Source organism: Podarcis muralis, chromosome 15 (genome assembly GCF_964188315.1).
Source record: "Podarcis muralis chromosome 15, rPodMur119.hap1.1, whole genome shotgun sequence".
Lineage (NCBI taxonomy): Eukaryota > Metazoa > Chordata > Lepidosauria > Squamata > Lacertidae > Podarcis > Podarcis muralis.
The window spans coordinates 45,521,689-45,532,403 of record NC_135669.1 but is presented as its reverse complement, the minus strand read 5'-3'; positions in this window follow the sequence as shown (position 1 = coordinate 45,532,403).

The window sequence follows — 10,715 nt, the reverse complement described above, 5'->3', positions numbered from 1 at the left end:
AAAGGCTAAAGGCACGTCTGCTGACCAGAAGCAGGGGGGCAAGCTGCAAAAGCCCACGCCAGTGGAAGACAAGGCTATGTTAGCTGGCACAGCTTCACCAAAGGCTAAAGGCACGTCTGCTGGCCAGGAGCAGCAGGGGGGCAAGCTGCAAAAGCCCAAGCAAGTGGAAAACAAGGGTTTGCTTGCTGTGAAGGCTGCTCCAACAGCCAAAGGCAGCTTTGTTGTTGATTCGGGCTGTACCCGCCACATCTCAAAGGATCGGCACCTCTTTATCTCCTTCAAGCCTCAGGAAGGTGAGATCCACCTGGCTGATGGAAGGACGTTGCAAATTGCAGGAGAAGGGACTGTGAAACTTGCAAGTTTGCATACAACCATCAGTAATGTTCTGTATGTTCCTGGAGCTGCAAGCAATTTGTTGAGCGTCCCGCAGCTTACTGGACGTGGTTTTCAGATTTCCTTCAAGAGGAGCATCTGTGTCATCAGTAAAGGCAAAGAGGACTATTTGCATGCAAAGTTTATGGATGGTTTGTTCCATATAACTTATGATGACACTGCTGTTGTATCTAATGCTGATTCTTGTTGTGTTGCACAAACTAACAAAGTTCTTCATGCAGGTTGCATTCATGAAGCGCATCGAAGGTTTGGTCACCTCTCTTGGAAGGCACTGGCCAAGATGCCAGAGGTGGTTGAGGGTTTGAACATCAAACCCTGTAAATTTCACATGAAATGTGTATCTTGTGCAGAGAACAAGGTGAAGGTTGCTCCAAAAGGCAAAGAGTCTAGCAGGCAGGCTTCCAAGCCCTACCAGCTAGTGCACACAGACCTGGTTGGGCCACTTACGCCCTCTTTAGGAGGAGCAAGGTTCTTCATGGTTCTAATTGATTCTTTTTCTAGGTACATTCATGTGTTTTTGCTCGAACAGAAATCGCAAGCGTTTCCGAAGTTTAAGGCATTCTGTGCTTGGTTGGAGAATGCTCACGGTAAACGTATTTCCTGTCTTTTTACCGATCGGGGCGGGGAATTCACTTCTCAGCAGTTTGAAGCTTTCCTGACTGAGAAGGGAATCCAGCATGACATGTCAACCCCCAGATCGCCATGGATGAATGGGCTTGCGGAGAGAGCAAATCAGACATTGCTGCAAGGAATGAAAACCTTGTTGCATGATGCCAATCTCCCTGATAAGTTTTGGGGGGAGGCTTTGGGGAATCTGGTTTACTCCGTTAATCGCAGATTGTCATCACCCATTGGTTGTACCCCCTATGAGAAGATGTTTGGCAAGAAACCCAACACCAAACACATGAGAATTTTTGGTTCTGACATGTGGGTACGCACCCCACAAACCAACAAGCTTGGGAAGCGTGGGGCACATGGTTTGTTCATGGGGTACGAAAAAGGTGCATACAGGGTATGGATGACTAACTCCAAATCCATTAAGTTCACAAGGAGTGTTGAGTACAATCCTAAGTGGGGGGAAAATGTGGGAATTTTCCAGAGTTACCCAGAGGAGGATGAAGGTGATGTGAAGAAAGCAGATCATGCTGAGAAAGCTGAGGAGATTGAGGATGAGGATGATGATGATGATGATGATCAGAGTTCGGATTCCAGTTCAGTGGGCGGCGCTGCTGCTGATGTCAGTGAGAGTGATGACACAGCAGACTACAAGAGTGCAAAGGCCTCAGTCAGACCATCTGATGCGTCTGACAATGAACTGGAAGAACCACTGTTCACCATTGGTCATTTTTCTCCTAAGAAAGAGGAGATGAGTCCAGAAGACTTGCGTCTAGTACGTAGGTCTGAAAGGGCGACCAAAGGCAGACCTCCTAAGAGATTTGCTGATGAGTTTGCTAAGACTGCAACTGCTGTTCTTAGTAGCTCAGAGAAGGTGTGGGAACCTTCAAGCTTCAAAGAGGTTCAGGAGTTAACCTCTAAAGATGCTGAGCCTTGGCTTAATGCCATGAAGGCTGAAGTTGATTCCTTGAACAGGAACCAAACTTGGGAGCTGGTACCGGTAGTCCCAGGTATGAGACTGGTTGGCAGCAAATGGGTCTTCAAGGCCAAGACAGACCAGAATGGCAAGGTTGTCAGACACAAAGCCAGATTGGTTGCCAGAGGTTTTTCACAGGTACCAGGACAGGATTACCACGAGACCTACTCGCCCACAGTCAAATATGAGAGCATTCGGCTGATGCTCAAGATCGCTGCGGAGGAGAAACTGCATGTTTCCCACCACGACATTAATACAGCTTTTTTGTACGGGATTTTGAACGAAGAGCTGTTCATGCTTCCACCTGATGGGATGGAGATACAGAAGGGAATGGTCTGTAAATTGCGGAAATCCTTGTATGGTCTCAAGCAGAGTGCTAGGTGTTGGAATACAAAACTCACTGAAACGTTGCTTTCTCTAGGTTTTCACCAGGGCAAAGCTGATCCATGTGTGTTTGTCAAGGAGGAGGGGCAAAACAAACTGTATTGTTTATGTTTTGTTGATGATCTTCTGATGTTTTGGAAGAATCAGGCTTTCTATCAAAGCACCCTAGCTCAGCTGAAGGAGCACTTTGACATGAAGGATCTTGGTGAGGTATCCAACTATCTTTCTCTGCAGGTGGAGAAGGACCAAGCAGGTAATTTTCTGGTACACCAAACACAGAAAATTGCTGATGTATTAACCAGGTTGAATTTGGTTGATGCAAACCCAGCAGACACACCGATGGTGACAGGTTACCAGGTAGACAGTACTGCTGAAGCGTTTTCTGACACAACGCTATACAGATGCGTTCTAGGCAAGCTGAATTTCATTGCCAGATGTTCAAGACCTGACATAGCTGTAAGCTGTAATCTGCTTAGCAGACATGCCAACAATCCTACGGTTCAGGATTGGAAAGCTCTGAAGCGCATAGCCCGCTATTTGAAAGGGACTATGCACTACAGGCTGAGGTTCACCAGTCAGAAGACTGGAGGTCTTGAAATCTTTGCAGATGCAAGTTTTGGAAGTGACACCACAGATGGTACAAGCACTTCTGGAGTATGCTACATGTACAACCACTGCCTGTTTGACTGGTTGTGCAGGAAGCAAACAACAGTGAGCCTAAGTTCCTGTGAAGCAGAACTCAATGCTCTATCATTTTCACTCATGGATTGTGAATGGTTGATGCAACTGTTTAAGGACATCGGGGTTTCTGTGAAATGTCCTATACAAGTGTATCAAGACAATAGATCATGTTTGGCTTTGCTGAACTCTGAGAGTTGCAAGCAAAGAACCAAGTACTTGCAGATTAAGCTACATCGTGCAAGAGAGTGTATTCAGAAAGGACTGATTCGGGTGTCCTACATGGCAGGAAATGAAATTCCTGCTGATCTGTTGTCTAAGGTTGTTAACAAAGAACAACTTAAGGTTTATGTACAAAGGTTGCAATTGAGTGAACCACAGGTACTGCAGGTTACACGGAAAGGGGGAGGATGTTAGGATATTTCCGTTCCACCTTAAGAGAGAGCAGGCTTGTGAGTCACAGAGTCTGCGTATTTCCTGTTACAGGATGTTTATGCTTGCTGTTTCCTTTCGATTTCAGTCGGTCGGAGACACTGACACAGAACGGTCATGTTTTCCTTTGTTCTGTTCAACGCTAAATAAAGTCTGTAAATTATGCTCTCTTCTACGGTGCAAGCTTTCTGGCTGTGGTTCTGCTGATAAAGAACAGTGTGCACAAGCCTGGAATGTGGCAATCTATTTCTGAGGCTTCGTGTCGCTAACTGCTGGATCTGCCTGGCTACGGGAGATCGATGGAAGTCCGGCAGCCGGCTTGGGGCCATGATGGACTATATCTCCCTGGCAGTTTCCCAACAGCAACTTCAGCACCTCCAGTAGGTAGACCTGGGCCCTGCTTGGGCCCCAGCCACACAGCATGTATCCCAGCCACCTACACAACCCAGGTAGACCAGGTAGCCCCATTCTTCCCAGTGGTTTGACTGGGGTGCCTTGAATTTCTGGGTGATAGACTGGACCATGCCTCACCCTTTGTATTCTAGGAAGTCCTCCAGAGGGTAGACTCAGATGCCTTTATACCTCCAACAGGTGGTCCTGGCTATCAACCAGTCCCCCAAAATAGACACTGGACAAGCCCAACCCCTCCAGCAGGTAGACCGGGTGCAATCTCACTCCAGCTGGTAGACATGATGGTCTTCTATTTTCTAGTGGGTAGATCTAATGGCTTTGTGGTCTACTTGGTAGGAGATGGTCTATCTGAAGGGGATCAAAAGCTGAATCTACCCAGAGCCAAAGGCTACCTGGTCTACCCAGATGAGGAATTGGGCTACTACCCAGTCCACTAGAGGTCCCAAGGTGCCCAACTGTGGGCTGAGGGTCATCATCTACCCACTGGAGGGGCTGCCCAGTCTACTGGGTGTGGCAGTGAGAGCAGGACAGGCAAAGATTGAGTTGTTATTATGAATTGAATTTATATACCACCCTATAGCCATAGGTCTCAGGGCGGTTCACTCAGAGTGGATGTCTTACCACTCTGGTTGTTCCTGAGGAGCCTCTGGCACTCCCAGTCTCCCCCTGCCATCAGTCCAGTTCCTGAGGTCAGTGGTGGTGAACCTATGGCACGTGTGCCAGAGGGGGCTCTCAGAGACCTCTCTGTGGGCACGCATGCCATTGCCCCAGCAGGGCCATAGCTAGGGGGTGAAACTGGTGCTCCAGCACTGCAGGAGGCTCCTGGCCGCTTCCAGCATGGTCCCAGTGCTGCTAGGGCTCCATTTTAACCCTCGGGGCCATGCTGGGGGGAGGAGGAGAGGAGGGCACATGCTGGGAAACTGCTGCTCCCTTCAAAGCCTGCACCACCACTACTCAAGTCACTCTGACCAAGCCCATCTGCCACTGCAACCAAACCTGGCAACCACCTCTGGGGTGGCGCTCCCTCCCCGCCATCAAGCTCGGCTGTGCCAGACCCACCTTCCTGCTCTGCTCTCACATTTAGGGGTTTTTTCCCCAAAAAAAATAATTGGTTTTCACAACACTATAAACAAACAAACACATAAGACAAACAAACATAAACCATAGCCTTATTAAAAATTACACTTATTAACATTGTCAAGTGACTTCCTCCTTCCCCTTGGTTGAATTTCATTGCATGTCCTTTTAACGGTTTTCCAAATCGCAGTTCTTATAAAATTTAACTTAAACATTAACATCCTTAGATCTTCACATTATGAAATTAAACATATTAATTCATCACTTAAAATAAATAAAATCCAAAGCCAATTAAGTATCTGCAAGCTGTTTTCAGTTTATTTAACTTAACATATTTAACTAAGTAATCATTAAATTTAATCCAGTCTTCCTGATACTCCTCCTCCTTCTGGTCGCGGACTCTTCTGGTTAGGTCAGCTAGCTCCGAAAAATCCATCATCTTCATCTGCCATTCTTCTATCATTGGTAATTCTTGGGTTTTCCACTTTTTAGCTAATAAAATACGAGCAGCAGTTGTGGCATACAAAAATAGTTTAACATCTTTCGTGGGCAATTCCAAACCTGTTATTCCAAGAAGAAAGGCCTCTGGTTTCTTTCAACATTTTTTTCAGTTCATTATAAATCTTTCCCCAGAAGTCTTTCACATTGGGACAGGTCCACCACATATGATAAAAGGTTCCTTCCTTTTCTTTACATTTCCAACATAGATTATCTTTGCTAATTTTACAGGAGTCAAATACCATCTGTACATCATTTTCATTATATTTTCTTTTAACACAGTACATGCGGTGAACTTGACCGCTTTCTTCCACAATCTTTCCCAATCCTCAAACATTATATTATATCCTACATCTCTTGCCCAATCTATCATCACAGATTTAACTTTTTCTTCTTTTGTATGCCACTCCAACAATAGCTTATACATTTTAGATAATTTTTTACCTTTAGTATCCAACAATTCCGTCTCCTCTGCTCTCACATTTTGAGCCATGGTAACCCTGACAAGCAGCTCAGCAGGCCTTGACTTTTGATGCTCCAGGACCTCCTGCAAGTTTGTTGTTCCTACTCGGGAGTAAGCCGCCTTGAGTTCAGCAAGGTTAGACAAATTATCAGCATGCGTACAACAACAAAAATCACATTAACTGATCAAAAGCGTGCCAAATGCAAAATTTTACCTTTAAAAAAAAAGTTGTTTGTATCATAGAAAGCTCTGTTGTGTTTTTCTTTTAAGACAAAATATGTTAATGTATGAGTTATTTTTTTCTAAACTAAAACCTCAGTATTCAGGTTAAATTGCCGTATTGGCACTTTGCAATAAATAAGTGGGTTTTGGGTTGCAGTTTGGGCACTTGGTCTCTAAAAGGTTCGCCATCACTGCCATAGGTTATGAAATTATTACTTTCTCCATCAGCTCAGGTGAAGAAGAGAAGAAAACCCTGCTATGATGTTCTGAACCGCAGACCCAAAGGAGTGCTTGTGGGAGTGGTTGGGTGCAGGGGTACCGCAAAAGGAAGTCATAAAATCCAGAGTGCTCAGTTCTAGTACTTTATTAAAAGAAAGGCATGGATTATCTGGGACCCAGGTGGTGCTGTGATCTAAACCACAGAGCCTAGGGCTTGTGGATCAGAAGTTTGGCAGTTCGAATCCCTACAACGGAGTGAGCTCCCATTGCTCAGTCCCTGCTCCTGCCAACCTAGCAGTTCGAAAGCATGTCAAAATGCAAATAGATAAATAGGTACCGCTCCAGCAGGAAAGTAAATGGTGTTTTCGTGCGCTGCTCTGGTTTGCCAGGAGTGGCTTAGTCATGTTGGCCACATGACCCGGAAGTTGTCTGTGGACAAACGCCAGCTCTCTCGGCCAGTAAAGTGAGATGAGCGCCACAACCCCAGAGTCGTCCGCAACTGGACTTAACGGTCAGGGGTCCCTTTGCCATTTATGGATTTACAGCAAATCAGCCTGCCAGGTTTCTTTCTTTCTTTAGATTTTATTTATACTTTTCAAATCTATACATTTCATTAATTTTACATTCCATATAACATTCCAAAATTTTACTTCCTTCCCCCTCTTCCTGCAGTTCCTTAAATTTATTTTTTCATATATTCTGCATATCCAAATTCATTTAATTTACTCTTTTAATTATCTACTGAAAATATATCCTCTTATACAACTACAGGTTATTACAATAATCCTGCTAATGTTTTAATCTGTTTACAGTTTATCTGTAAATATTCAATAAACCATTACCATTCTTTTATAAAGAGTTTGTTATCTTGATTTCTTATTCTTCTGGTAAGTTTTGCAATTTCTGCAAATTCCATAAGTTTTTGTATCCATTCTTCCTTTACTGGGACTTCTGCTTCTTTCCATTTTGGGGCAAGTAACATTTTTGATGCTGTAGTAGTGTACATAAATACATTTCTATTTAGGGAATTCAATTCCTATAATTCCCAAAAGAAAAGCTTCTGTTTTTTAAAATAAAAGTTATTTTTAACATCTTTTCCAATTCATTATATATCATTTCCCAGTAAACTTTAACCTTACTATAAGACCACCATATATGATAAAAAGAACCTTATTTCTCTTTACATTTCCAACATTTGTTTGAATATGATTTACAGGTATACATTTTTTGCCAATTTACTTGGTGTTAGATACCGATACATCATTTTCATATAATTTTCTCTTAGACCATAACATGCTGTAAATTTTATATTCAAATTCCACTATCATTCCCATGCTTCCATAACTATATTATGACCAGTGTATCTATCGCCCAGTGTATCTTTAAAGATTTTACTTGCTCATCCTTTGTCTCCCACTCCAATAATATTTTATACATTTTGGACAACAAGTTTACATTACATTCCAACAGGTCTCTCTCCAATTGTGATTTGTTCCCCAAAGAGGTCTCTGTGTGCAATGGCTGAGATGGAGAATACAGAGCCTGTGTAGAGAACATCTTCATAAATTGCCTTTAAGCTGGCTGGCGAGCAGTCTTTAGCTGGGAACTTCCTGGCGAAGGAACTGAAGGTAATGCCATGGAAGCTCCCGTCCTGCAGTCCTGCCCCCGTCTATGGGTAGATCGCCTGTCCCCCTTTCTCAAGTTTCTCCCCCTGGCCACGGAGAACGGGAGCGGAACGGGTGGAATTGCAGAGCGAGCGAGGTGGGCGGGCTCGGGCTCCCTTCCTGTGGGTAGACTGGGCCAACTCGCGCAACGGTTCCTTCCCAGCCGGCCGGCGCGCAGGTAGACAAGGTGGCCGTCGGGGGGGGGGGCTTCCAGCGGGTACACCGGGCGGGCGCCGATGCCCTCAGTCAGAAGCATGTGAAGGGCCCTCTGGGCCGCTGCTAGACTGGGGTAGCCGTTCCCTTCCTCCGGGTAGACCGGGACCGGGTGCCACCAACTGGGTAGACTAGGGCAGCTGTCGATGCCTTTGCTTGGGGGCGCTGGGGCGCCGCCATCCAGCCAGCTGCTAAACTGGGAGGTTATTCCCTCCCTCCGGGTAGACCGGGACGCCCCTTCCACTGTGGATCTTCTGTGATATCGCCGAGCGGATAGACCCGGGCAACAGCCGAGCCCTTTTGCTCAGGAGCGCAGGGGCGCCCCCGGCAGCTGACAAAGAGATAGGCACAGTGGTCGCTCCCTTCCTTCCACCAGGTGGACCGGGTGGCATAGTAACCAGATATACCGCTCGGGGCCCGGTCTACCTGATGGAAGGGAACCCACCCTCACCCACGAGGTGGGTCCCGGAGGGCAGGAGGAGGACAGGAAGAGAAACAAAAGAAAACGAGCCAAAGCAAAAGGGGGGGAGGGGCAGCCTGGTCTATCTGCTCTGCCGGTAGGATTTCTTAGCCCCTTTTCTTGGAAAACTCCCCCCCCCCCCTTTGTTTGTCTCTTCAAGCTTTTTCTCATTTCTGTGCTTCATTGCGTAAACTTACTCCCGTGTAAATTTCCTTTGGTGAGGAAACAGCAACCTGGCTGGTCAGTATTTGCCAGAAACCACATTGGCTGCAAAAGGTACTCAGCTCTTCTCCCTTCCCTGTGAGTGATTATATACTCCATCACAGTACAAAGGAAAGCATTGACACTTGCTTCATCCCTGAGTTAAGTAAAATAAACACCTTTGTCCTGTCCGTCATCTCACTATTGGGTGGGTAGGCATTGTGATTGAGATGGTTACCTGTCAGAATATCACCAGTCAGGACTCTCACTCACCCCTCCCCTTATACCTTCCCTGGGTCCTAAATGCCCTTGGAATTGATGGGGTTGATACAAGTGATTTCTTATGAATTTCTAAAGTTTCCCCACTGAGCCAGTACATAGATATATTTATCAGTGAAATGCCACATTTGATACTGACACTTCCCCTGTTGTTCCTTTGTTGGAGACCTGGGGCTCAGAGGGGAGTCACAGGCGCCTTCTGCAAACTGAGCTGCTCTCGTTTTCTTGCTCCTTTGAGCTGATTAGTATTCCATCACTAGTGGAAAAGGCATTTTGGATTCATCCGTGGGGGGCAACAAGGCTTAGCTGCAAAAGGGCAGCGGGAGGAAACCGAGGGGTCTCCTGGATCCAGTCCGCTTGTGACCACCAATGATTACACATCATTTGTGGCATTTGTCTGCCACTTTGGACAGCCTTTTCATCTAAGCAGTGTTAGAATGTGGTTTCTACATTATCACAACCCTGTCAAAAGCAGAAAGTATGGCTCACGGGGAGGACACAAGGAGCACTGCTCTGTCTTGATGTTGGGGTGTGCTGGTAAGGCCGGCTGACCAGAGCAGGCCCCTTGTGCCACCTGCTTAAATGGAAGCTGCTGCAATGAAGGACCTTCCTCTGTCTGCAAAGGAATCTGTTTTTTTTCAGCTTGGCCATCAGGTGACAGGTGAGAGGCCCCAGCCAACTGTTAAAATGGTCCACAAGGGTGGGGGAGTTCAGGATTCACCCCTTTTCTGTGAGAGGAAAGCTTTGCAGTCCTCCAAGTGAGGGGTGAGGCAATCCAGTTTGGGGCTTTGCTGCTTTTTCCATGCATCCACAAACCACCTTTGGCACTTGGCAGGAGACTTTTGGTTTCCTTTCTCATTTCCTTCTTTTCTGCAGATCTCTCCAAAGCATCGATTGTGCATTAATAAAATTCTGCAGGCTGTAATCAGGTCAGCACATAGTGTAGACTACAAACTGGCTAAAGTCATCATCAAACTGGCTGCTGAAGATATGCTGAGGACCAGAGTAAGGAGCAAACTGCTGAAATAGATGCTCCTTATATCACTAAGCTGAAGGAGTGAGCGATGCTGGCACTCTCCCACAACCCTAACCCTAAACTTAAACCCTAACCCTAACCCTTACCCCCAACCCTCTAACGCTATACCCTCATCCTAAACCCAACCCTAACATTTAACCCCTAACCCCTACCTAACCCTCACCTTCACCCTAACCCTCTAACCTCTAAAATCCTAATACCTAACCCTTCAGGAAGAATTCAGTGCAGCCCCATGGGGAGGCTGCCCTCAAAGGCCAGTGTCCACCCTAAGTGCATGAGAAGCCGCAGCACCTGGGGACTGCCCAGATCCCTGGCTCAGCTTTGCACAGAACTCAGAAGCCCTCCTCCTTCCCTCCCCTCTGGCTCAGGCCACCACATGATCCTGAAGGTCCCTTGAAGCTCTTCAATTCTATGACGAGCAGCCTGTTTAGCCCAGTAGCGCATTTGCACATTCACATCTTTAGTATTTGCAGGAACAAGGAGACTGGCTTTGG